The sequence below is a fragment of the Mya arenaria genome, chromosome 12 (genome assembly GCF_026914265.1).
Source record: "Mya arenaria isolate MELC-2E11 chromosome 12, ASM2691426v1".
Taxonomy (NCBI): Eukaryota; Metazoa; Mollusca; class Bivalvia; order Myida; family Myidae; genus Mya; species Mya arenaria.
The window spans coordinates 33385317-33412006 of NC_069133.1; the positions used below are offsets into that span (position 1 = coordinate 33385317).

A 26690-nucleotide genomic window follows, 5' to 3' on the forward strand; every position below is an offset into this window, starting at 1 on the left:
TTATTTCGAAACGGCAAAAATTACAACGCTGAACGAGGGTATGACGTTACGTTGACGTGGTAGCTTTGAACATTTTGGACATATATCTATATAAGAGAATTGTTGTAAATGTGAAATAATATTTATTTATACATGAACTACAATATCTGTGAATTAAAGTAAAACAGTGATTTGGGATACTATTTTAACGGCACTTTTAAACGGCAAAAATTACAACGCTGAACGAGGGTATGGCGTTACGTTGACGTGGTAGCTACGAACATTTTGGACATATATCTATATAAGATAATTGTTGAAAATGTGAAATAATTATATATTTATATATGAACTACAATATCTGTGAATTAAAAGTAAAACAGTGATTTGGGATACTATTTTAAAGCTTAGAAAGTGTTTTCAAGAAGTGGATTTGGCATAATTTGCATTCACTTCTAAAGGCAAATAATAGACGATTTGTTAAGAGTATCTAACATTCGTAAATCATTCTTCAATGGCAGAGTAATTTATATGAAAACATTGACGTTGTCGGCAGGATTCGAACCTGCGCGGGAAGATCCCAATGGATTTCTAGTCCATCGCCTTAACCACTCGGCCACGACAACTTGCTGCACTGTATAATAACTGTCATCTTAGTATTGCGTGTGGATATCGTTATCTGACAATATTCCTATATTTCATGTCGATCTATCACTAATAGCTTTGTGATAATAGCCATACGAAATGAATCCGGCCGGTTAGCTCAGTTGGTTAGAGCGTCGTGCTAATAACGCGAATGTCGTGGGTTCGACCCCCACACTGGCCAATCTCTTTTTATAGGATATTTATTTCATTATTATCTGTTAAAACAGTGTACCACATGCCTTGATTAGCCTTATTTCTAATTGCAGCGCTGAACGAGAACGTAACATTTACGTGGTAGCTTCTCTCGTTGTGGATAAATATCTCTGTATGAAAATAATTGTACTATTTACATATTCATACATGAACTACAATATCTGTGAATTAAAGGAAAACAGTGATTTGGGATACTGTTTTAAAGCTTAGAAAGTGTTTTCAAGAACTGGATATGGCATAATTTACGTTCACTTCTAAAGGCCAATAATAGACGATTTGTTAAGAGTATTTAACATTTGTAAATCATTCTTCAATGGCAGAGTAGTTTATATCAAAACATTGACGTTGTCGGCAGGATTCGAACCTGCGCGGGAAGATCCCAATGGATTTCTAGTCCATCGCCACGACAACTTGCTGCACTATATAATAACTGTCATCTTAGTATTGCGTGTGGATATCGTTATCTTTTATCTTTTGTATAGGGTATTTATTTCATTACCTACTGTAAAAACAGTGTATTACATGGTTGGTTAGCCTTATTTCGAAACGGCAAAAATTACAACGCTGAACGAGGGTATGACTTTACGTTGACGTGGTAGCTTCAAACATTTTGGACATATATCTATATAAGAAAATTGTTGTAAATGTGAAATAATTATATATTTATACATGAACTACAATATCTGTGAAATAAAAGTAAAACAGTGATTTGGGATACTATTTTAAAGCTTAGAAAGTGTTTTCAAGAAGTGGATATGGCATAATTTACGTTCACTTCTAAAGGCCAATAATAGACGATTTGTTAACAGTATTTAACATTTGTAAATCATTCTTCAATGGCAGAGTAATTTATATCAAAACATTGACGTTGTCGGCAGGATTCGAACCTGCGCGGGAAGATCCCAATGGATTTCTATTCCATCGCCACGACAACTTGCTGCACTATATAATAACTGTCATCTTAGTATTGCGTGTGGATATCGTTATCTGACAATATTCCTATATTTCATGTTGATCTATCACTAATAGCTTTGTGATAATAGCCATGCGAAATGAATCCGGCCGGTTAGCTCAGTTGGTTAGAGCGTCGTGCTAATAACGCGAATGTCGTGGGTTCGACCCCCACACTGGCCAATCTCTTTTTATAGGATATTTATTTCATTATTATCTGTTAAAACAGTGTACCACATGCCTTGATTAGCCTTATTTCTAATTGCAGCGCTGAACGAGAACGTAACATTTACGTGGTAGCTTCTCTCATTGTGGATAAATATCTCTGTATGAAAATAATTGTACTATTTACATATTCATACATGAACTACAATATCTGTGAATCAAAGGAAAACAGTGATTTGGGATACTGTTTTAAAGCTTAGAAAGTGTTTTCAAGAACTGGATATGGCATAATTTACGTTCACTTCTAAAGGCCAATAATAGACGATTTGTTAAGAGTATTTAACATTTGTAAATCATTCTTCAATGGCAGAGTAATTTATATCAAAACATTGACGTTGTCGGCAGGATTCGAACCTGCGCGGGAAGATCCCAATGGATTTCTAGTCCATCGCCTTAACCGCTCGGCCACGACAACTTGCTGCACTTTATAATAACTGCCATCTTAGTATTGCGTGTGGATATCGTTATCTGACAATATTCCTATATTTCATGTCGATCTATCACTAATAGCTTTGTGATAATAGCCATGCGAAATGAATCCGGCCGGTTAGCTCAGTTGGTTAGAGCGTCGTGCTAATAACGCGAATGTCGTGGGTTCGACCCCCACACTGGCCAATCTCTTTTTATAGGATATTTATTTCATTATTATCTGTTAAAACAGTATACCACATGCCTTGATTAGCCTTATTTCTAATTGCAGCGCTGAACAAGAACGTAACATTTACGTGGTAGCTTCTCTCGTTGTGGATAAATATCTCTGTATGAAAATAATTGTACTATTTACATATTCATACATGAACTACAATATCTGTGAATCAAAGGAAAACAGTCATTTGGGATACTGTTTTAAAGCTTAGAAAGTGTTTTCAAGAACTGGATATGGCATTATTTACATTCACTTCTAAAGGCCAATAATAGACGATTTGTTTAGAGTATTTAACATTTGTAAATCATTCTTCAATGGCAGAGTAATTTATATCAAAACATTGACGTTGTCGGCAGGATTCGAACCTGCGCGGGAAGATCCCAATGGATTTCTAGTCCATCGCCACGACAACTTGCTGCACTATATAACAACTGTCATCTTAGTATTGCGTGTGGATATCGTTATCTGACAATATTCCTATATTTCATGTCGATCTATCACTAATAGCTCTGTGATAATAGCCATGCGAAATGAATCCGGCCGGTTAGCTCAGTTGGTTAGAGCGTCGTGCTAATAACGCGAATGTCGTGGGTCCGACCCCCACACTGGCCAATCTCTTTTTATAGGATATTTATTTCATTATTATCTGTTAAAACAGTGTACCACATGCCTTGATTAGCCTTATTTCTAATTGCAGCGCTGAACGAGAACGTAACATTTACGTGGTAGCTTCTCTCATTGTGGATAAATATCTATGTATGAAAATAATTGTACTATTTACATATTCATACATGAACTACAATATCTGTGAATCAAAGGAAAACAGTGATTTGGGATACTGTTTTAAAGCTTAGAAAGTGTTTTCAAGAACTGGATATGGCATAATTTACGTTCACTTCTAAAGGCCAATAATAGACGATTTGTTAAGAGTATTTAACATTTGTAAATCATTCTTCAATGGCAGAGTAATTTATATCAAAACATTGACGTTGTCGGCAGGATTCGAACCTGCGCGGGAAGATCCCAATGGATTTCTAGTCCATCGCCTTAACAGCTCGGCCACGACAACTTGCTGCACTTTATAATAACTGCCATCTTAGTATTGCGTGTGGATATCGTTATCTGACAATATTCCTATATTTCATGTCGATCTATCACTAAAAGCTTTGTGATAATAGCCATGCGAAATGAATCCGGCCGGTTAGCTCAGTTGGTTAGAGCGTCGTGCTAATAACGCGAATGTCGTGGGTTCGACCCCCACACTGGCCAATCTCTTTTTATAGGATATTTATTTCATTATTATCTGTTAAAACAGTATACCACATGCCTTGATTAGCCTTATTTCTAATTGCAGCGCTGAACAAGAACGTAACATTTACGTGGTAGCTTCTCTCGTTGTGGATAAATATCTCTGTATGAAAATAATTGTACTATTTACATATTCATACATGAACTACAATATCTGTGAATCAAAGGAAAACAGTCATTTGGGATACTGTTTTAAAGCTTAGAAAGTGTTTTCAAGAACTGGATATGGCATTATTTACATTCACTTCTAAAGGCCAATAATAGACGATTTGTTTAGAGTATTTAACATTTGTAAATCATTCTTCAATGGCAGAGTAATTTATATCAAAACATTGACGTTGTCGGCAGGATTCGAACCTGCGCGGGAAGATCCCAATGGATTTCTAGTCCATCGCCACGACAACTTGCTGCACTATATAACAACTGTCATCTTAGTATTGCGTGTGGATATCGTTATCTGACAATATTCCTATATTTCATGTCGATCTATCACTAATAGCTTTGTGATAATAGCCATGCGAAATGAATCCGGCCGGTTAGCTCAGTTGGTTAGAGCGTCGTGCTAATAACGCGAATGTCGTGGGTTCGACCCCCACACTGGCCAATCTCTTTTGTATAGGGTATTTATTTCATTACCTACTGTAAAAACAGTGTATTACATGGTTGGTTAGCCTTATTTCGAAACGGCAAAAATTGCAACGCTGAACGAGGGTATGACGTTACGTTGACGTGGTAGCTTCGAACATTTTGGACATATATATCTATATAAGAGAATTGTTGTAAATGTGAAATAATTATATATTTATACATGAACTACAATATCTGTGAAATAAAAGTAAAACAGTGATTTGGGATACTATTTTAAAGCTTAGAAAGTGTTTTCAAGAAGTGGATATGGCATAATTTACGTTCACTTCTAAAGGCCAATAATAGACGATTTGTTAAGAGTATTTAACATTTGTAAATCATTCTTCAATGGCAGAGTAATTTATATCAAAACATTGACGTTGTCGGCAGGATTCGAACCTGCGCGGGAAGATCCCAATGGATTTCTAGTCCATCGCCTTAACCACTCGGCCACGACAACTTGCTGTACTATATGATAACTGTCATCTTAGTATTGCGTGTGGATATCGTTATCTGACAATATTCCTATATTTCATGTCGATCTATCACTAATAGCTTTGTGATAATAGCCATGCGAAATGAATCCGGCCGGTTAGCTCAGTTGGTTAGAGCGTCGTGCTAATAACGCGAATGTCGTGGGTTCGACCCCCACACTGGCCAATCTCTTTTTATAGGATATTTATTTCATTATTATCTGTTAAAACAGTGTACCACATGCCTTGCTTAGCCTTATTTCTAATTGCAGCGCTGAACGAGAACGTAACATTTACGTGGTAGCTTCTCTCGTTGTGGATAAATATCTCTGTATGAAAATAATTGTACTATTTACATATTCATACATGAACTACAATATCTGTGAATCAAAGGAAAACAGTGATTTGGGATACTGTTTTAAAGCTTAGAAAGTGTTTTCAAGAACTGGATTTGGCATAATTTACGTTCACTTCTAAAGGCCAATAATAGACGATTTGTTAAGAGTATTTAACATTTGTAAATCATTCTTCAATGGCAGAGTAATTTATATCAAAACATTGACGTTGTCGACAGGATTCGAACCTGCGCGGGAAGATCCCAATGGATTTCTAGTCCATCGCCACGACAACTTGCTGCACTATATAATAACTGTCATCTTAGTATTGCGTGTGGATATCGTTATCTGACAATATTCCTATATTTCATGTCGATCTATCACTAATAGCTTTATGATAATAGCCATGCGAAATGAATCCGGCCGGTTAGCTCAGTTGGTTAGAGCGTCGTGCTAATAACGCGAATGTCGTGGGTTCGACCCCCACACTGGCCAATCTCTTTTTATAGGATATTTATTTCATTATTATCTGTTAAAACAGTATACCACATGCCTTGATTAGCCTTATTTCTAATTGCAGCGCTGAACGAGAACGTAACATTTACTTGGTAGCTTCTCTCGTTGTGGATAAATATCTCTGTATGAAAATAATTGTACTATTTACATATTCATACATGAACTACAATATCTGTGAATCAAAGGAAATTAGTCATTTGGGATACTGTTTTAAAGCTTAGAAAGTGTTTTCAATAACTGGATATGGCATTATTTACATTCACTTCTAAAGGCCAATAATAGACGATTTGTTAAGAGTATTTAACATTTGTAAATCATTCTTCAATGGCAGAGTAATTTATATCAAAACATTGACGTTGTCGGCAGGATTCGAACCTGCGCGGGAAGATCCCAATGGATTTCTAGTCCATCGCCACGACAACTTGCTGCACTATATAACAACTGTCATCTTAGTACTGCGTTTGGATATCGTTATCTGACAATATTCCTATATTTCATGTCGATCTATCACTAATAGCTTTGTGATAATAGCCATGCGAAATGAATCCGGCCGGTTAGCTCAGTTGGTTAGAGCGTCGTGCTAATAACGCGAATGTCGTGGGTTCGACCCCCACACTGGCCAATCTCTTTTGTATAGGGTATTTATTTCATTACCTACTGTAAAAACAGTGTATTACATGGTTGGTTAGCCTTATTTCGAAACGGCAAAAATTACAACGCTGAACGAGGGTATGACGTTACGTTGACGTGGTAGCTTCGAACATTTTGGACATATATCTATATAAGAGAATTGTTGTAAATGTGAAATAATATATATTTATACATGAACTACAATATCTGTGAATTAAAAGTAAAACAGTGATTTGGGATACTATTTTAACGGCATTTTTAAACGGCAAAAATTACAACGCTGAACGAGGGTATGGCGTTACGTTGACGTGGTAGCTACGAACATTTTGGACATATATCTATATAAGATAATTGTTGAAAATGTAAAATAATTATATATTTATATATGAACTACAATATCTGTGAATTAAAAGTAAAACAGTGATTTGGGATAGTATTTTAAACTTAGAAAGTGTTTTCAAGAAGTGGATTTGGCATAATTTGCATTCACTTCTAAAGGCAAATAATAGACGATTTGTTAAGAGTATTTAACATTCGTAAATCATTCTTCAATGGCAGAGTAATTTATATGAAAACATTGACGTTGTCGGCAGGATTCGAACCTGCGCGGGAAGATCCCAATGGATTTCTAGTCCATCGCCTTAACCACTCGGCCACGACAACTTGCTGCACTGTATAATAACTGTCATCTTAGTATTGCGTGTGGATATCGTTATCTGACAATATTCCTATATTTCATGTCGATCTATCACTAATAGCTTTGTGATAATAGCCATACGAAATGAATCTGGCCGGTTAGCTCAGTTGGTTAGAGCGTCGTGCTAATAACGCGAATGTCGTGGGTTCGACCCCCACACTGGCCAATCTCTTTTTATAGGATATTTATTTCATTATTATCTGTTAAAACAGTGTACCACATGCCTTGATTAGCATTATTTCTAATTGCAGCGCTGAACGAGAAAGTAACATTTACGTGGTAGCTTCTCTCGTTGTGGATAAATATCAATGTATGAAAATAATTGTACTATTTACATATTCATACATGAACTACAATATCTGTGAAATAAAAGTAAAGCAGTGATTTGGGATACTATTTTAAAGCTTAGAAAGTGTTTTCAAGAAGTGGATATGGCATAATTTACGTTCACTTCTAAAGGCAAATAATAGACGATTTGTAAAGAGTATTTAACATTTTTAAATCATTCCTCAATGGCAGAGTAATTTATATCAAAACATTGACGTTGTCGACAGGATTCGAACCTGCGCGGGAAGATCCCAATGGATTTCTAGTCCATCGCCTTAACCACTCGGCCACGACAACTTTCTGCACTTTATAATAACTGTCATCTTAGTATTGCGTGTGGATATCGTTATCTGACAATATTCCTATATTTCATGTCGATCTATCACTAATAGCTTTGTGATAATAGCCATGCGAAATGAATCCGGCCGGTTAGCTCAGTTGGTTAGAGCGTCGTGCTAATAACGCGAATGTCGTGGGTTCGACCCCCACACTGGCCAATCTCTTTTGTATAGGATATTTATTTCATTATTTACTGTCAAAACAGTATACCACATGCCTTGATTAGCCTTATTTCTAAACGGTAAAAATTACAGCGCTGAACGAGAACGTAACAATTACGTGGTAGCTTCTCTCGTTGTGGATAAATATCTATGTATGAAAATAATTGTAATATTTACATATTCATACATGAACTACATTATCTGTGAATTAAAAGTAAAACAGTGATTTGGGATACTATTTTAAAGCTTAGAAAGTGTTTTCAAGAAGTGGATATGGCATAATTTACGTTCACTTCTAAAGGCAAATGCTACACGATTTGTTACGTAAGAGTTTTTAACATTTGTAAATCATTCCTCAATGGAATAGTAATATACATGTTTATCAAAACATCGACTTTGTCGGCAGGATTCGAACCTGCGCGGGAAGATCCCAATGGATTTCTAGTCCATCCCCTTAACCACTCGGCCATGACAACTTGCTGCACTGTATAATAATTTTCATCTTAGTATTGCGTGTGGATATCGTTATCTGACAATATTCCTATATTTCATGTCGATCTATCACTAATAGCTTTGTGATAATAGCCATGCGAAATGAATCCGGCCGGTTAGCTCAGTTGGTTAGAGCGTCGTGCTAATAAAGCGAATGTCGTGGGTTCGACCCTCACACTGGCCAATCTCTTTTGTATAGGATATTTATTTCATTATTTACTGTCAAAACAGTATACCACATGCCTTGATTAGCCTTATTTCTAAACGGTAAAAATTACAGCGCTGAACGACAACGTAACATTTACGTGGTAGCTTCTCTCGTTGTGGATAAATATCTATGTATGAAAATAATTGTAATATTTACATATTCATACATGAACTACATTATCTGCGAATCAAAAGTAAAACAGTAATTTGGGATACTATTTTAAAGCTTAGAAAGTGTTTTCAAGAAGTGGATATGGCATAATTTGCGTTCACTTCTAAAGGCAAATAATAGACGATTTGTTACGTAAGAGTATTTAACATTTGTAAATCATTCCTCAATGGCATAGTAATATACATGTTTATCAAAACATCGACTTTGTCGGCAGGATTCGAACCTGCGCGGGAAGATCTTAATGGATTTCTAGTCCATCCCCTTAACCACTCGGCCATGACAACTTGCTGCACTGTATAATTATTGTCATCTTAGTATTGCGTGTGGATATCGTTATCTGACAATATTCCTATATTTCATGTCGATCTATCACTAATAGCTTTGTGATAATAGCCATGCGAAATGAATCTGGCCGGTTAGCTCAGTTGGTTAGAGCGTCGTGCTAATAACGCGAATGTCGTGGGTTTGACCCCCACACTGGCCAATCTCTTTTGTATAGGATATTTATTTCATTATTTACTGTCAAAACAGTATACCACATGCCTTGATTAGCCTTATTTCTAAACGGTAAAAATTACAGCGCTGAACGAGAACGTAACATTTACATGGTAGCTTCTCTCGTTGTGGATAAATATCTATGTATGAAAATAATTGTAATATTTACATATTCATACATGAACTACATTATCTGTGAATCAAAAGTAAAACAGTGATTTGGGATACTATTTTAAAGCTTAGAAAGTGTTTTCAAGAAGAGGATATGGCATAATTTATAATTTTTGTTCACTTCTCAACGAAAATAATAGACGATTTGTTAAGAGTATTTAACATTTGTAGACCTTTCTTCAATGGCAGATATATCAAAACATTGACGTTGTCGCCAGGATCCGAACCTGCGCGGGAAGATCCCAATGGATTTCTAGTCCATCGCCTTAACCACTCGGCCACGACAACTTTCTGCACTGTAGAATAACTGTCATCTTAGTATTGTGTGTGGATATCGTTATCTGACAATATTCCTATATTTCATGTCGATCTATCACTAATAGCTTTGTGATAATAGCCATGCGAAATGAATCCGGCCGGTTAGCTCAGCTGGTTAGAGCGTCGTGCTAATAACGCGAATGTCGTGGGTTCGACCCCCACACTGGCCAATCTCTTTTGAATAGGATATTTATTTCATTATTTACTGTCAAAACAGTATACCACATGCCTTGATTAGCCTTATTTCTAAACGGTAAAAATTACAGCGCTGAACGACAACGTAACATTTACGTGGTAGCTTCTCTCGTTGTGGATAAATATCTATGTATGAAAATAATTGTAATATTTACATATTCATACATGAACTACATTATCTGTGAATTAAAAGTAAAACAGTGATTTGGGATACTATTTTAAAGCTTAGAAAGTGTTTTCAAGAAGTGGATATGGCATAATTTACGTTCACTTCTAAAGGCAAATACTAGACGATTTGTTACGTAAGAGTATTTAACATTTGTAAATCATTCCTCAATGGCATAGTAATATACATGTTTATCAAAACATCGACTTTGTCGGCAGGATTCGAACCTGCGCGGGAAGATCCCAATGGAATTCTAGTCCATCCCCTTAACCACTCGGCCATGACAACTTGCTGCACTGTATAATAATTGTCATCTTAGTATTGCGTGTGGATATCGTTATCTGACAATATTCCTATATTTCATGTCGATCTATCACTAATAGCTTTGTGATAATAGCCATGCGAAATGAATCCGGCCGGTTAGCTCAGTTGGTTAGAGCGTCGTGCTAATAACGCGAATGTCGTGGGTTCGACCCCCACACTGGCCAATCTCTTTTGTATAGGATATTTATTTCATTATTTACTGTCAAAACAGTATACCACATGCCTTGATTAGCCTTATTTCTAAACGGTAAAAAATACAGCGCTGAACGAGAACGTAACATTTACGTGGTAGCTTCTCTCGTTGTGGATAAATATCTATGTATGAAAATAATTGTAATATTTACATATTCATACATGAACTACATTATCTGCGAATCAAAAGTAAAACAGTGATTTGGAATACTATTTTAAAGCTTAGAAAGTGTTTTCAAGAAGTGGATATGGCATAATTTACGTTCACTTCTAAAGGCAAATAATAGACGATTTGTTACGTAAGAGTTTTTAACATTTGTAAATCATTCCTCAATGGCATAGTTATATACATGTTTATCAAAACATCGACTTTGTCGGCAGGATTCGAACCTGCGCGGGAAGATCCCAATGGATTTCTAGTCCATCGCCTTAATCAAGATCGATTCGATCTATCACTTACAGCAATATGATAATAGTACCGTGTTTTGAAACCGGTCGGTTTGGGCGCCGTGCTAATAACACGAATGTCGTGGGTTCGACTCCCACACTGGCCATACTCTTTTATATAGGAGTTTTACTTCATTTTTCCGTTCATAAAATATTGAAAATGTTGCTTTTGGGTAATGTTCGAATATTCATACATGAAAAACATTGAACGTTAATCAGTGATTTCGGTTACAGTTTCAAAAAAAAGTTCACGAGGCGGAGGTGACATTATAAACCATTTATGTTCACTTTTGGTACGCAAATAATAGACGATTTTGAAAATTATTATATTTTTGTAATGCAAACTTCGTCATTATTTTATATAAACATATTATATGTAGATAGATAATTGACAGCAACGGAAGTTACAATGCTGTTATATTGACGTCACTCAGTCACAAATTATGACATAACTTATAAGTTAGTATCTTAAACTTTACAATGTATACATGGATAAAAACACACGAAACACTTCATTGGCGCGATTTAGATATCTCCTATTTGGAGCGTCCTCTTTTGGATAAAAACTGTTTGGAGAAAAACACAAATAGAGAGGACAAACGGAGAAGAACATTTATTAACACACTATTTTGATAATCACAACATGTGAACTGATCACGAAATATAGATTAAAACATAGGAATATAATTCAATTCAAACAACAGTATTAGAAATAACAACCTTATATATCGGATTTTCGTGTAAATAACACGGCCAAATGTTTAATCGGGGAACACTCAAAATGAACTACAGCCATTATGAACTACCACTATTTGAACTAAACAGAATTTAAAAATGGGCCTTCTTCGCCATTATTTAAATAAATATCACTTCTGTAAAAGCTTGATCGACTGGAAATTGATCTTTGACTATGAACTGTGATTACGCTTATGACGCATTTGGTTCCATTCTGGACGTTCGGCCAATGGAAGCCAATGAATGCAGAAATGTTTACTATGTAACATTTAGTACCTTATTAGAGTATTAAATGGAGATGGCCATATACAGGCATGGGCTTAATCAGACGTATATGCACCCATACTTATGGAGATGGCCATATACAGGCATGGGCTTAACCAGACGTATATGCACCCATACTTATGGAGATGGCCATATACAGGCATGGGCGTAACCAGACGTATATGCACCCATACTTATGTAGATGGCCATATACAGGCATGGGCGTAACCAGACGTATATGCACACATACTTATGTAGATGGCCATATACAGGCATGGGCTTAACCAGACGTATATGCACCCATACTTATGGAGATGGCCATATACAGGCATGGGCTTAATCAGACGTATATGCACCCATACTTATGGAGATGGCCATATACAGGCATGGGCTTAACCAGACGTATATGCACCCATACTTATGTAGATGGCCATATACAGGCATGGGCTTAACCAGACGTATATGCACCCATACTTATGGAGATGGCCATATACAGGCATGGGCTTAACCAGACGTATATGCACATATCCTTATGGAGATGGCCATATACAGGCATGGGCTTAATTAGACGTATATGCACACATACTTATGGAGATGGCCATATACAGGCATGGGCTTAACCAGACGTATATGCACCCATACTTATGTAGATGGCCATATACAGGCATGGGCTTAATCAGACGTATATGCACCCATACTTATGTAGATGGCCATATACAGGCATGGGCTTAACCAGACGTATATGCACCCATACTTATGTAGATGGCCATATACAGGCATGGGCTTAACCAGACGTATATGCACACATACTTATGGAGATGGCCATATACAGGCATGGACTTAATCAGACGTATATGCACACATACTTATGGAGATGGCCATATACAGGCATGGGCTTAACCAGACGTATATGCACACATACTTATGTAGATGGCCATATACAGGCATGGGCTTAATCAGACGTATATGCACCCATACTTATGTAGATGGCCATATACAGGCATGGGCCTAATCAGACGTATATGCACACATACTTATGGAGATGGCCATATACAGGCATGGGCTTAATCAGACGTATATGCACACATACTTATGGAGATGGCCATATACAGGCATGGGCTTAATCAGACGTATATGCACCCATACTTATGGAGATGGCCATATACAGGCATGGGCTTAACCAGACGTATATGCACACATACTTATGGAGATGGCCATATACAGGCATGGGCTTAATCAGACGTATATGGACCCATGCTTATGGAGATGGCCATATACAGGCATGGGCTTAATCAGACGTATATGCACCCATGCTTATGGAGATGGCCATATACAGGCATGGGCGTAACCAGACGTATATGCACACATACTTATGGAGATGGCCATATACAGGCATGGGCTTAATCAGACGTATATGCACCCATACTTATGGAGATGGCCATATACAGGCATGGGCTTAATCAGACGTATATGCACCCATACTTATGGAGATGGCCATATACAGGCATGGGCTTAATCAGACGTATATGCACCCATACTTATGGAGATGGCCATATACAGGCATGGGCGTAACCAGACGTATATGCACACATACTTATGTAGATGGCCATATACAGGCATGGGCTTAACCAGACGTATATGCACACATACTTATGTAGATGGCCATATACAGGCATGGGCTTAATCAGACGTATATGCACACATACTTATGTAGATGGCCATATACAGGCATGGGCTTAACCAGACGTATATGCACACATACTTATGTAGATGGCCATATACAGGCATGGGCTTAATCAGACGTATATGCACCCATACTTATGTAGATGGCCATATACAGGCATGGGCTTAACCAGACGTATATGCACACATACTTATGGAGATGGCCATATACAGGCATGGGCTTAACCAGACGTATATGCACACATACTTATGGAGATGGCCATATACAGGCATGGGCTTAATCAGACGTATATGCACACATACTTATGGAGATGGCCATATACAGGCATGGGCTTAACCAGACGTATATGCACCCATACTTATGGAGATGGCCATATACAGGCTTGGGCCTAATCAGACGTATATGCACACATACTTATGTAGATGGCCATATACAGGCATTGGCTTAACCAGACGTATATGCACCCATACTTATGGAGATGGCCATATACAGGCATGGGCTTAACCAGACGTATATGCACCCATACTTATGGAGATGGCCATATACAGGCATGGGCTTAACCAGACGTATATGCACCCATACTTATGGAGATGGCCATATACAGGCATGGGCTTAACCAGACGTATATGCACACATACTTATGTAGATGGCCATATACAGGCATGGGCTTTACCAGACGTATATGCACACATACTTATGGAGATGGCCATATACAGGCATGGGCTTAACCAGACGTATATGCACACATACTTATGTAGATGGCCATATACAGGCATGGGCTTAATCAGACGTATATGCACCCATACTTATGGAGATGGCCATATACAGGCATGGGCTTAATCAGACGTATATGCACCCATACTTATGGAGATGGCCATATACAGGCATGGGCTTAATCAGACGTATATGCACCCATACTTATGGAGATGGCCATATACAGGCATGGGCTTAATCAGACGTATATGCACCCATACTTATGGAGATGGCCATATACAGGCATGGGCTTAATCAGACGTATATGCACACATACTTATGTAGATGGCCATATACAGGCATGGGCTTAATCAGACGTATATGCACACATACTTATGTAGATGGCCATATACAGGCATGGGCTTAACCAGACGTATATGCACACATACTTATGGAGATGGCCATATACAGGCATGGGCTTAATCAGACGTATATGCACACATACTTATGTAGATGGCCATATACAGGCATGGGCGTAACCAGACGTATATGCACACATACTTATGGAAATGGCCATATACAGGCATGGGCTTAACCAGACGTATATGACCCATACTTATGGAGATGGCCATATACAGGCATGGGCTTAACCAGACGTATATGCACACATACTTATGGAGATGGCCATATACAGGCATGGGCGTAACCAGACGTATATGCACCCATACTTATGGAGATGGCCATATACAGGCATGGGCTTAATCAGACGTATATGCACACATACTTATGGAGATGGCCATATACAGGCATGGGCGTAACCAGACGTATATGCACACATACTTATGGAGATGGCCATATACAGGCATGGGCTTAACCAGACGTATATGCACACATACTTATGGAGATGGCCATATACAGGCATGGGCTTAACCAGACGTATATGCACACATACTTATGGAGATGGCCATATACAGGCATGGGCTTAACCAGACGTATATGCACACATACTTATGTTGATGGCCATATACAGGCATGGGCTTAATCAGACGTTTATGCACACATACTTATGGAGATGGCCATATACAAGCATGGGCTTAACCAGACGTATATGCACCCATACTTATGTAGATGGCCATATACAGGCATGGGCTTAACCAGACGTATATGCACACATACTTATGGAGATGGCCATATACAGGCATGGGCTTAACCAGACGTATATGCACACATACTTATGGAGATGGCCATATACAGGCATGGGCTTAACCAGACGTATATGCACACATACTTATGTAGATGGCCATATACAGGCATGGGCTTAATCAGACGTATATGCACACATACTTATGTAGATGGCCATATACAGGCATGGGCTTAACCAGACGTATATGCACACATACTTATGTACACGCAGACATTTAAAAGAGATCAGGGCCCTTGTTAAACAATTATTATCTTGGTCGCCTCTGGTGCATTTTTTGGATTTTTTGTTATTAATTTTGCAATTTTAAAACCTTTAAGTTGTTGTTGCTTTTCATTACGTGAACAATTTGGTTTCGATTTACAACGGTTCAAACATACTGGTTACAAATTTAGTGCTGGGTAACCGACCATTTGCTAAATAACAACCGTAAAATCGATATATAATTAAGCAATTGAGCTCGAAAAATTAGCCTAAGAAAAATCTTTGCATATTTCTGAATAAACGAGGAGGGACTGCGGATTTATGTTCATATTTAATTTATTATTTCCATATTGTTTTTGGCCCAAATTGTTAATTATTAACAAATTATCATCTTCCTATTCATGCTTTTAAAAGAATTTAAATTGTAAAAAACAAATTTATAAACTTAAACTAAATATTTGATTTTTCTTTAGATAATATGAAAATTTGAAAATTTGTCAATTAAATATATTTAATATATGTATCATCGAATAAAGGAAAGTTCCAATAGTCGCATAATTATCTTAAAACATACTTTTAAGAAATTTTGTTATTGGCTTAAAACTGTACAGAAACAAATATATGTTAAATAAATTTAAGCGTAAGGCGCGTAACTACATATGCACTGATTATGTGGTTCCTGATAAACTTACCACATTAGCCTTATTGTTGACACATATATGCACTTGTCTTTTATATGCACACATACTTTCGTAAAAATAAGTATAATTATTGGATGTTATTTGCTATTTGTAAAACATATACTAAGATAAAATGGGATAAACAGTTGGATTACTCGAAATATTTTTTCGCGGAGGTGTTTGTGCATCAAAGTTCTTCAGTGCAAGTATGTATTTATGCTTATTTTTTATTATCCGGAAAGTTTATTGGGCTTAAATAGGTCGAGTCGCACAATTTTGATAAAATATTTTTTTCCGAACAATCATAAAATATAAGTTATTATTACATGCAGTTTTTGTGCGCCACTTTGAGAACTTAAAATTTATCATGTCCGCGAAAAGTGATATGGATATGTTTCATTTAAGCCCTAATTCTTGTACAATGAAAAACATTCCCCAAATGTTTCAGAACATGGATAAAGTACGGAAAATGACGTTGCTGGTTTCCGAGCCCCGCTCCGAGAGCAATCGCTCGTACGTGTGGCCGCGCAAGGTTCGAGATCTGTCTTCTCTTTTGTCTTGCCCATTACCTATCGGAGTCACACTCGTACCTGTGTATGTTGTTGTGCATTTTATAAAAAAATGTCCAATCGACTATTTCTCTAAAAGTCCGTCATTTTTCTCAATTCCACCTCTCTCTCTCTCTCTCTCTCTCTCTCTCTCTCTCTCTCTCTCTCTCTCTCTCTGCACGGGTCTCCCTAAACTCTTCCAGTAAAGCGAGTATATCAAGCGCCTGTGATCTTATATTTTTTTAAAGATTATTTTTCATTTGTAAAACGTTCTTTAAAGGCGCCAAAAAAGGTTTATGCAGTTGTTTTTAAATTTAAATACATTATCATGTTAAACTAATTTAACTTGAATGATGGAAACAAAAAGGTATATGATTTGTGTACAGATAAAGAATATACGCGATATGTTGGCATTTTTAACTTGGAAAACTGTGACCACGAAGCTTATATCAACCTATATTGTGCGCCTTTAAGCGAAGAATAATAAATATGAAAACTTTTATAAAGAACGCGGGAAGATCCCAAGGGATTTCTAGTCAATCGCCTTCACCACTCGGCCACGACAACTTGCTACAATGTAATTATTAGGTTGAATTTATAATACTACATTTTCGCGTGTATATCCTTATCTCACAAATATTGTTTATGTCGATATACAACTAGTATGTTAGGTGAAATGAAACCGATCGGTTTTCTCAGCCTGTTAGAGCGTCGTGCTAACAACGCAGCTTGAAAAGGAAATACCAGTTAACATATCAAATGATACGGCCAGTGTCGCGGTCGAATCCACGGCATCCGCGTTATTAGCACGACGTTCTGACTGAAGTAACCGGCCTGTTATATATCACCTTAGTAATGCCACACATATACATTTGTAGGCAGACAACTATAATCACACCCTATTAAGTAATGGATTTTGTATTTGGCAGAAAGTGGCCATGACCCTGTGACTAGAGCGATAGACTACAACTCCATCGTATCTTCCCACACAGTCTCCAATGATGTGTATTTTTTGCTCATTGCCGTGATAGCTCATACAAATCATGATTTTTTTGTGTTCCTCCAAAATCATCCGTTATTTTTCTTTTGCAATTAAATAGATTATGACAAACCTTATATTAAAAATGGATGAATTTTTGAATGCATACATATATTTAAAATAATGTACGATAAACACTTTATTTACTCGAATTAAATATGTCGCCTATTCAGAGCGCCCTCACAGGGATGACGGATACTGGAGTAAAACACAACTGAATGGGAATGATGAAGAAAAACATTTATTCACATCATTCTTTGATAATCACAAAACGTAAAGAAAATATTGGTTGATTGTTATCAAATTTTGTATATCATTTACTAAGTGACATTTATTCATAGAAATGGTATATACAAATATGTTTGAGGTAGGTTAGCAGATATTTCAACAAAAGATAATGCATTTAATATAGTGTGAACGGACCTTTTATACTCATTAAATGTCTAAAATGGTACAACTTATAAATGTTAAAGCACATTCAGGTATGTAAATAATATGTAACTACACATTTATGAGCATGACAGCATACTACTATTCATAATAAATAAATAAATAACTTGTACATGTGTGAATAGAATGAATGAAGTTAGTCTAAACATTCACTATTAAAATATACCATGTTCTTCCGCGTCATCATTTTGAGACATGGCCTAAAGATTCAATTTGCGAAGTGACGGTCTATGCTAGGCACAGACATATTTATATCATTTTGATAAGTATTGGATATGAAATGAAACCAGAGAACGCACATTTGGTCAAATGTTGACAATTAAGGGTTTCAACTCCAAAATACTGCGATACAGCTGTTCTTGTTCGAACTATTGTTTTGTTTATCCAAAACTATTCGATGAAACAGATTTATGGAAATTTTGTTACTTTAAGGGTCATAGCTCTGAATGAATTATGCGATATGGCTATTTATAAAAAACGTTTGCAAAAGCCTGTCCAAAAATACTTCAAATGTAAATTCAGGGGTCATAAGATGAAAAATGCTCAGGCTAGCGAGCGGATAAAGTGAATTTGGTCGATAAAGTCCTAATTTTTAATAGTGCAATCAGGCCCATTACCGAAGTTGGTCGAAATATTATTCCTATTAACGTTGTTAAGAAGTTGAAAAAAGATTCGCTGAGAATTTCTTACTTTGAAATGGTGACATTATATGGTTACGACGACCAGAAGACAACAACGCGGAGGATATACAAAATCTCCAGTACCGAATTTTTTTGAAAATTAAACATATATTATAACACACACACACACACACACACACACACACATATATATATATATATATATATATATATATATATATATATATATATATATATATATATATATATATATATATATATATATATATATATATATATATATATATGTCTGTTTTCTAAAAAGAGAATTAATTAATTTAACTGAAGAAATAAAAAAGCACAAGCAAACGTTGACGTTGACGTTGCATAGTTTTATATTTATACAGCGTGTTTTTAATCATTTACGTATTTTCTTTAAACGAAATTTGCAATAACTTATAGTAAATAATGCAATCAGTTGTTAAAATACAGTTTTGTGTATGAAACAACGGACATAATGAAATATATGATTGACGAAATGACCACCACATACAGATCAAAAGTATTTCCAATATTAGCCCAAGTTATTTCAAGATCATCAGCTTCGTTTTCAGGATTTATTGTACTTTGTTTTTCAGGTTCGAGCTCTCCTTTTACCTCCACTGGTAACACATTCACAACGTTATGTTTCTTACGTTTTGGGTATCTTGTCTTCCAAAATCTCAAGAAACTTACAAAACGTTTGGTTTTAACGCCAACTTCTCCATCCTTCTCATATATCCGTAGAGAAACTACGCAAAGAAAAATAACCATGGAGCTGTATGCCAAGAGAAAAAGAACGTGTACATTAATGTACGCCATCGGATCTGAACTTTGGGGTACTGTATTATTGATGAGGTCCATAAATACCACAAACGAAAGGAATGTTGTCACAGCCACAGACATTCGCTCTCCTGACGAAGGTGGCATCAAGAAAACAAAACTGTTGATAAATCCGAGAAAAGTTATCGGTATAATTATACAAACAACAAAGAACTGACTTTTTCGTTTTAGGTACAAAGTGAATTCAACCTTAGATATCGGATGGTTAGTAACATTAGCGGCAAAACTTCTCTCTTCAATAGTCCATTGGCTGTTTTCTGTCGCATCTTCGAGTCTAACCTTGCCTTGTGTATGCAATATCAACTCGTTTGTGAAATACGATGGACTAATTGTAGACACTTGACAAACCTGAATGTCGAAAGGAAAATAAGAAACATCTACGGAACATGCAACTTTTAACACCGTCGCACATGCCCAGGCCACATCACCGTTAGCGAACACTCTCGGCATTTGAGGAGATACCGTTCCAAGGGCGTTAAAGGTATCAAATGTCTCGCGAACATATATCTGTGGCTTCCAAATGGAGTTTGCATCAACAATTAGGGAAGACTTATTCCCGAAGAATGCTGGATTCCACTTAAGGCGATCGTCCGTCCACGCCATATTGAACAAATTTGTCATAGCAAGCTCACCAGATAGCTCATCGAAGTTATTTAGACTTACTATACTTAAATCCATTGCCACATCCACTACTGCATTCTGATTTATAACTGGTAATAAATATTTGTTATATCCAGCGAAAATGCTGTCGTACAAATTCTGAGCGTCAGTTATATTTGCACACAGACAGTGTTCCATTAGTAGAAAACATTTCAGGATAAGACTCATCAGTCCTGTTCCAGCCATCATGTACAAATCTGCCCAAATATAATGACCAATATGAGAAGTTTTGTTGTAAAATAAAATCAACCAATCGAAGTACTATTTAAATATTAACAACAGAAGTCCTGGTGGAATACAGGATACTAGTAAAAATGTTTAGTGTCAATGCCTTCGGAACAGTAACAAAGCAATCTGATATATAGATTTATATATAATTACAAATAACGACACTGATGAGAATATCGATAAGTTTATTCGATAGAACCATGTTGACTATCTGTTAGACCGTCTAAAGGTGTATGTATTCACATCAGGCAAAGGTTTCACTAATTACAGATGATTATTATCAATAGTCAGTGGTATATATAAGCTCAGACGGAGCTACTGAAATAAATTTAGTTACGTCTTTAGCCGTCTAAAGGTGTACGTTTTCACATCAGGCAAAGGTTTTACTAATTACAGATGATTATTATCAATAGTCGGTGGTATATGTAAACTCAGACGGAGCCACTAAAATAAATTTAGTTGCATAACACCACAAAAGGTTAAAAGGCGTGTTTTTAATATTACTAATTTCGATTTATATTTCCATAAAAAATAACCAACAATATTATTGATATGTTGCTGCACAAGTACTTTTTTAAATATAAAAGATAAACTAGTCAATATTTTGAATATACTTTTAAATGGTTACCTTATGGTTTATAATATAATATTGTTTAAATTAAGCACGATTGCGAAGGCTGCTAAAGGCTGGTATATATGGATCTTTCACGGGTCCGTTTTATGGAAAGACCCTTGTACTGATTTTTGTTTTGATAGTACTCCTGCCGCTCGGGCGAGTGACAGACAACTTTACATCAAGCCCACTCCTGACAAACAAAGAGCATAGACGCGCGACGTTTGATAAAAAAAATGGTCTTATTTTCAGATTGACGGAATTATTTCAGACAAAATGTAAACAATAACTGTAAGTTAATTATGTGGGAAATGAGAAATAATAAAAAACAAAATCTTTATATTATTATATCATAATGTTATTGCCAGATCTGTATTTCTGACTTAGTTCTATGATAGTACACTTCCATCGGAGTACGAACGCCCTCGATAGTTAACTACTTTGCTAAGCAAGCCAAGTCCACGTGCCTTTGTTTTACCATGATTGTCATGGGAAAACTAACTCTTTCCAGTCGTTTATCATGGTGATTCGGGCGTCATGTCAATTTTAAAGCCATCATCAATTCATTAATTCGAACTTCGGAATATGAAATGACAACATTAGAAATCGGTCGTCTGTGTCAATAAAAAGGGAAAATGTTTATTGGTGAAAGTGACGTATAAATGCCTATGACACTTAAAATATTTATGGCGACAACGACACAGGTCATATTATTAGAACAGACCCTTATAGTTATCGACTGGAAACTCTCAAATGAACTTTGCATTTAAACTGTGATCTATTTGTTGACATATACGGTGTCATTTAGGACTCAATAAGTCAATAGATAGAGTTTCGAAGTGGTTGTACACTGGCAAGTGATTAGCTGGACGTTAATTGTATGTGAACCCTGACATTTAAGGAGGATCCGGGCCAGGCTTCCGTTTCAAATCGTTTTATTACTGTCGTCTCTGGTGCATATTGGGAGTGTTTTTGGCTCTAAATTTACCATCTCAAAACTGTTAAATTGTTTTTGTTTTTCATTTTGTTAACGATTTTGTTTCGGAGTCAAATGATACCTTGACCATAAACCGAAACCGACCATAAACCTTATTTCTTTCAATTAACAAATGGCAGTGATTCAAAGCATGGTTATACCATCTCACATCTCTTGTCAAATCAATAAAATTGTCATCACTTGCGTTAATATCCAAAAGTCGCATTATATTTCAAAATATACTTCTATTAAACAAAATATTATTGGCAAAAAATACACGCAACATACGCCGGGTCTGCAGCGGCTTATCAACTTAACATGATTAGCGTTATTTTTGGAACAAAGCTGCAATTTGTCTTGTAGATACAACCTTTCGCAAAACCTAAACTGTACTTATTGGATGCAATATAAGACCAAATTGAAAAAAATAGTTGGAATACTCAAAACACTGTTTTGTGCATCAAATTTCTTCAAAGCAAGTGTTGGTTTTAGTTTGTTATTTTGTTTTAATTCCTTGAAAAGTTTTTGGGCAAATCTTAGAAACGGTATTAGAGACTTTCTTATTCTGCGTACAATAAACAATTTATCTATGCCTTCATGACATACTTCCATGTACGCATCGGTTATCACCGCGTACCCTCGATTACATACTGCAATGTGCTTTATTGTGTTTGGCTAGGACAAACTCGTTGTCATGAATATTAAATGAGTCAGTTTCATTAGTTTCGCAATGAAACCTCTTCGAAAATCTGACTCTCAAATATGCACAGACAATCATACTAATGTTTTCCCCGAGAAAAAGTATTCCGGCGAAAGCTCGAATAATGCGTGGACCACTTGATCACTATAATGTTTAAACCGGAGACTTAGACCACTCGCCTGCGGAAACAACAAGCAGGACAGGCTTATCGAAGTGTATGTACTTGTAGCATGCGGATTAATTGGAAGAAAAGTTGCCTCCCCTCTCTCATGCATAAACACGTGTGCTTATTGGCAGTCAGTTTTCTCACGGTATGTATTAAGATTAAAGTGACACTATTATTCAAACTCATTACATACACATGCAAGATAAGCATCAATTTTGACGGATAGACCTTAGACTACTTACTAAATAATGCATTTATGGAAAATATTAATTACTGATAACAAGATTGCAATCTTGTATTTAATAGCAGAAAGCGCAAAAATATTAAATGATTGGTGAACGCTAAAAGATAAACTGTGTTATACTATAGTCTCGTAAGGTAGAAATGCCGTGTTTTATTCTCATTTCTTTCAAAGAAAACTCGGTATCCTTCATAAGAACCATTGTTTTCGACATTTATTCATCCTTTTTGGAATATTATAACAATATTATTAATTATGGTAAATCTTAGTTGGGAGTAAGAGTGCATCTTTAACGGAAATAGCAAACGCCAACCAGTATCGTATCGTTATGGTAATAATATATTTATTTACAGAATGTTGATAATAAAAATAGATTGAGATCAAAACCGGATACCAGAAATATATAATACACATGTAATTCACTAACATATGACGAGTAACATAATTTTTATTAGATATTATTTCTGAACAAATATCTAAAATAAGTTATTATAATATGCAGGTGTTTTGTGTGGCACAAGGTGTATTTTACAATTGATCATTTCTAGATATCTGTCATTTAAACCACGAAAATATCCCTCCCTATCCTCACTTCCCATTTCTCTTTTCTTTTTCTTCTTCTCTTCTCTGAAAACTCTCTCTATTCCATCTTTCCCACTCCTCCTTCTCTACCTTCATTTCTTCTATGACCTCTTTTCCTATCCTCACTTGCCCAATGCTCTATTTTTCCTTAATCTCTTCTCTAGCCTCTTCCTATCCCCACATTCTCATTTCTCTCTCTTTTCCTTCAACTCACCTCTGATATCTCTCCCTATCCTCACTTTCCCATTTATCTCGCTTTTTCTTCATCTCATCTCCGACCTCTCTCCACTGATCTTCACATTTCCACTCCTCTATATTCCTTTATATCTTCTCTGACCTCTCCACTGATCCTCACTTTTTCTCTCCTCCTTTTTCCTTTATACCTTCTCTGACCTCTCCCCCTATCTTCACTTTTCTACTCCTCTTTTCCCTTTATATCATCTCTGACCTCTCCCCCTATCCTCACTTTTCTACTCCTCTTTTCCCTTTATAACTTCTCTGACCTCTCCCCTTATCCTCGTCGCCGCTTATGTTCCTTTATCTCTTCTTTGACCTCTTCTTTTCCTCAATTTTCCTCTCCTATATTTTTCCTTTATGTCTTTTCTGACCTCTTCCTATCACCACCTTTTCACTCCTATATTTTTCCTTTATATCCTCTATGACCTCTCCCGCTATCCTTACTATTCTACTCCTCTTTTTTCCTTTATATCTTCTCTGACCGTCTCCCCCCCATCCTCACTTTCCTACTTCTCTTTATGTTCCTTTATATCTTCTCTAACCTCTCCCCATATCCTCACTTTTCCACTTTCCCTTTCCACAATTTCTCATTTCTATCATCATTTTTTCTATTTCTCTCTCGGTTTTCCTTCATCTTTTATCTGAACACTTTTCCTATCGTCACTTCCACATTCCTCTCTTTTTTCCTTCATCTCTTCTCTGACCTCTCCCCTATCCTCACTTCCCAATTCTCTCCATTTTCTATCATCTCTTCTCTGACCTCTCCCCAATCCTCACTTCCCAATTTCTCTCCAATTTCGTTCATCTCTTCTCTGACCTCTACCCTATCCTCACTTCCCAATTTCTCCCCATTTTCCTTCATCTCTTCGCTGACCTATCCCCTATCCTCACTTCCCAATTCCTCTCCATTTTCCTTCATCTCTTCTCTGACCTCTCCCCTATCCTCACTTTCCAATTTTTCCCCATATTCCTTCATCTCTTCTCTGACCTCTCCCCTATCCTCACTTTCCAATTTCTCCCCATATTCCTTCATCTCTTCTCTGACCTCTCCCCTATCCTCACTTTCCAATTTCTCCCCATTTTCTTTCATCTTTTCTCTGATCTCTCCCCTATCCTCACTTCCCAATTCCTCTCCATTTTCCTTCATCTCTTCTCTGACCTCTCCCCTATCCTCACTTTCCAATTTTTCCCCATATTCCTTCATCTCTTCTCTGACCTCTCCCCTATCCTCACTTTCCAATTTCTCCCCATTTTCTTTCATCTCTTCTGTGATCTCTCCCCTATCCCCACTTCCCCATTTATCTCTCTTTTCTTTCATATCTTTTCTGACCTCTCCTATATCCCCACTCTATTCTGTCATCAGTATAAATCGATGGCGGCTCATATCATCTTTTAGCTGTCTTTATAAACAAGCTTAAATAAACAAGTACATGTATAAACTAAGGAATGTATTTATGCGAACATAATTCTAAAATAAAACAAAACAATAACATGTCTAAGGAACGCCAAATCAAGATAAACGCAAATACGTTAAGAGCTCTTTAAGTAATTATAGACCTCTTCCATTCAGTTGAAGAGAGCTCCACTCCAATTATTGATAGCATCGATATAATAAGATATACCTCCAAACCATTTGTAGTGCTCTACAATTCAATTGAAGATATCTCCAAATCAACTAATTTAATGACTCTTCAACTGAACAAGAATGTTCTCAAAATCAATTACATAGATATCTCTCTTATTAATTTGAAGTGTCACCAATGCATTGTTCTATACTGTGTTGTTTCAAATTTAGCCGAATTAGTGCTCTAAACAATTGAATTAAACAACTAATTTATAGAATTAGAGCTACCTTCAAAAACGGAGAAGTACGGAAATGTTAATTTAGAGCTACATGTATCTATAAGTCATTGATTGCCCTCATTTATTGAATAAGACCTATCTATTTTATCGGAGACAATGTACAATATGTATATAATGATAGCAACAAATACTAAAAAACCTCTTTAATTTATACAAAGAGGTAAATAATTGATATA

General features: G+C 36.4%; 24 non-coding genes across 24 annotated transcripts; 15 read left to right on the forward strand and 9 right to left on the reverse strand.

Annotated features, from left to right (window-relative positions):
- Positions 1-520: 520 nt before the first annotated feature.
- Trnas-aga (transfer RNA serine (anticodon AGA)) lies at positions 521-602 on the reverse strand. The gene has a single exon. It is a non-coding gene; the product is annotated as a tRNA-Ser (tRNA).
- Positions 603-728: 126 nt separating this feature from the next.
- On the forward strand, positions 729-802 carry Trnai-aau (transfer RNA isoleucine (anticodon AAU)). Its single transcript has one exon. It is a non-coding gene; the product is annotated as a tRNA-Ile (tRNA).
- A 1092-nt stretch (positions 803-1894) lies between these two features.
- Trnai-aau (transfer RNA isoleucine (anticodon AAU)) lies at positions 1895-1968 on the forward strand. Its single transcript has one exon. It is a non-coding gene; the product is annotated as a tRNA-Ile (tRNA).
- Positions 1969-2343: 375 nt separating this feature from the next.
- Trnas-aga (transfer RNA serine (anticodon AGA)) lies at positions 2344-2425 on the reverse strand. Its single transcript has one exon. It is a non-coding gene; the product is annotated as a tRNA-Ser (tRNA).
- A 126-nt stretch (positions 2426-2551) lies between these two features.
- Positions 2552-2625, forward strand: Trnai-aau (transfer RNA isoleucine (anticodon AAU)). Its single transcript has one exon. It is a non-coding gene; the product is annotated as a tRNA-Ile (tRNA).
- A 569-nt stretch (positions 2626-3194) lies between these two features.
- Positions 3195-3268, forward strand: Trnai-aau (transfer RNA isoleucine (anticodon AAU)). Its single transcript has one exon. It is a non-coding gene; the product is annotated as a tRNA-Ile (tRNA).
- A 375-nt stretch (positions 3269-3643) lies between these two features.
- On the reverse strand, positions 3644-3725 carry Trnas-aga (transfer RNA serine (anticodon AGA)). The gene has a single exon. It is a non-coding gene; the product is annotated as a tRNA-Ser (tRNA).
- Positions 3726-3851: 126 nt separating this feature from the next.
- On the forward strand, positions 3852-3925 carry Trnai-aau (transfer RNA isoleucine (anticodon AAU)). The gene has a single exon. It is a non-coding gene; the product is annotated as a tRNA-Ile (tRNA).
- A 569-nt stretch (positions 3926-4494) lies between these two features.
- On the forward strand, positions 4495-4568 carry Trnai-aau (transfer RNA isoleucine (anticodon AAU)). Its single transcript has one exon. It is a non-coding gene; the product is annotated as a tRNA-Ile (tRNA).
- A 401-nt stretch (positions 4569-4969) lies between these two features.
- Positions 4970-5051, reverse strand: Trnas-aga (transfer RNA serine (anticodon AGA)). Its single transcript has one exon. It is a non-coding gene; the product is annotated as a tRNA-Ser (tRNA).
- Positions 5052-5177: 126 nt separating this feature from the next.
- On the forward strand, positions 5178-5251 carry Trnai-aau (transfer RNA isoleucine (anticodon AAU)). Its single transcript has one exon. It is a non-coding gene; the product is annotated as a tRNA-Ile (tRNA).
- A 569-nt stretch (positions 5252-5820) lies between these two features.
- Trnai-aau (transfer RNA isoleucine (anticodon AAU)) lies at positions 5821-5894 on the forward strand. The gene has a single exon. It is a non-coding gene; the product is annotated as a tRNA-Ile (tRNA).
- A 569-nt stretch (positions 5895-6463) lies between these two features.
- Trnai-aau (transfer RNA isoleucine (anticodon AAU)) lies at positions 6464-6537 on the forward strand. Its single transcript has one exon. It is a non-coding gene; the product is annotated as a tRNA-Ile (tRNA).
- A 589-nt stretch (positions 6538-7126) lies between these two features.
- Positions 7127-7208, reverse strand: Trnas-aga (transfer RNA serine (anticodon AGA)). Its single transcript has one exon. It is a non-coding gene; the product is annotated as a tRNA-Ser (tRNA).
- A 126-nt stretch (positions 7209-7334) lies between these two features.
- Trnai-aau (transfer RNA isoleucine (anticodon AAU)) lies at positions 7335-7408 on the forward strand. The gene has a single exon. It is a non-coding gene; the product is annotated as a tRNA-Ile (tRNA).
- Positions 7409-7784: 376 nt separating this feature from the next.
- Positions 7785-7866, reverse strand: Trnas-aga (transfer RNA serine (anticodon AGA)). Its single transcript has one exon. It is a non-coding gene; the product is annotated as a tRNA-Ser (tRNA).
- Positions 7867-7992: 126 nt separating this feature from the next.
- Positions 7993-8066, forward strand: Trnai-aau (transfer RNA isoleucine (anticodon AAU)). Its single transcript has one exon. It is a non-coding gene; the product is annotated as a tRNA-Ile (tRNA).
- A 397-nt stretch (positions 8067-8463) lies between these two features.
- Trnas-aga (transfer RNA serine (anticodon AGA)) lies at positions 8464-8545 on the reverse strand. Its single transcript has one exon. It is a non-coding gene; the product is annotated as a tRNA-Ser (tRNA).
- A 126-nt stretch (positions 8546-8671) lies between these two features.
- On the forward strand, positions 8672-8745 carry Trnai-aau (transfer RNA isoleucine (anticodon AAU)). The gene has a single exon. It is a non-coding gene; the product is annotated as a tRNA-Ile (tRNA).
- A 605-nt stretch (positions 8746-9350) lies between these two features.
- Positions 9351-9424, forward strand: Trnai-aau (transfer RNA isoleucine (anticodon AAU)). Its single transcript has one exon. It is a non-coding gene; the product is annotated as a tRNA-Ile (tRNA).
- A 388-nt stretch (positions 9425-9812) lies between these two features.
- Trnas-aga (transfer RNA serine (anticodon AGA)) lies at positions 9813-9894 on the reverse strand. The gene has a single exon. It is a non-coding gene; the product is annotated as a tRNA-Ser (tRNA).
- A 126-nt stretch (positions 9895-10020) lies between these two features.
- On the forward strand, positions 10021-10094 carry Trnai-aau (transfer RNA isoleucine (anticodon AAU)). Its single transcript has one exon. It is a non-coding gene; the product is annotated as a tRNA-Ile (tRNA).
- A 397-nt stretch (positions 10095-10491) lies between these two features.
- Trnas-aga (transfer RNA serine (anticodon AGA)) lies at positions 10492-10573 on the reverse strand. Its single transcript has one exon. It is a non-coding gene; the product is annotated as a tRNA-Ser (tRNA).
- Positions 10574-10699: 126 nt separating this feature from the next.
- On the forward strand, positions 10700-10773 carry Trnai-aau (transfer RNA isoleucine (anticodon AAU)). The gene has a single exon. It is a non-coding gene; the product is annotated as a tRNA-Ile (tRNA).
- The last annotated feature ends 15917 nt before the right edge of the window (positions 10774-26690 follow it).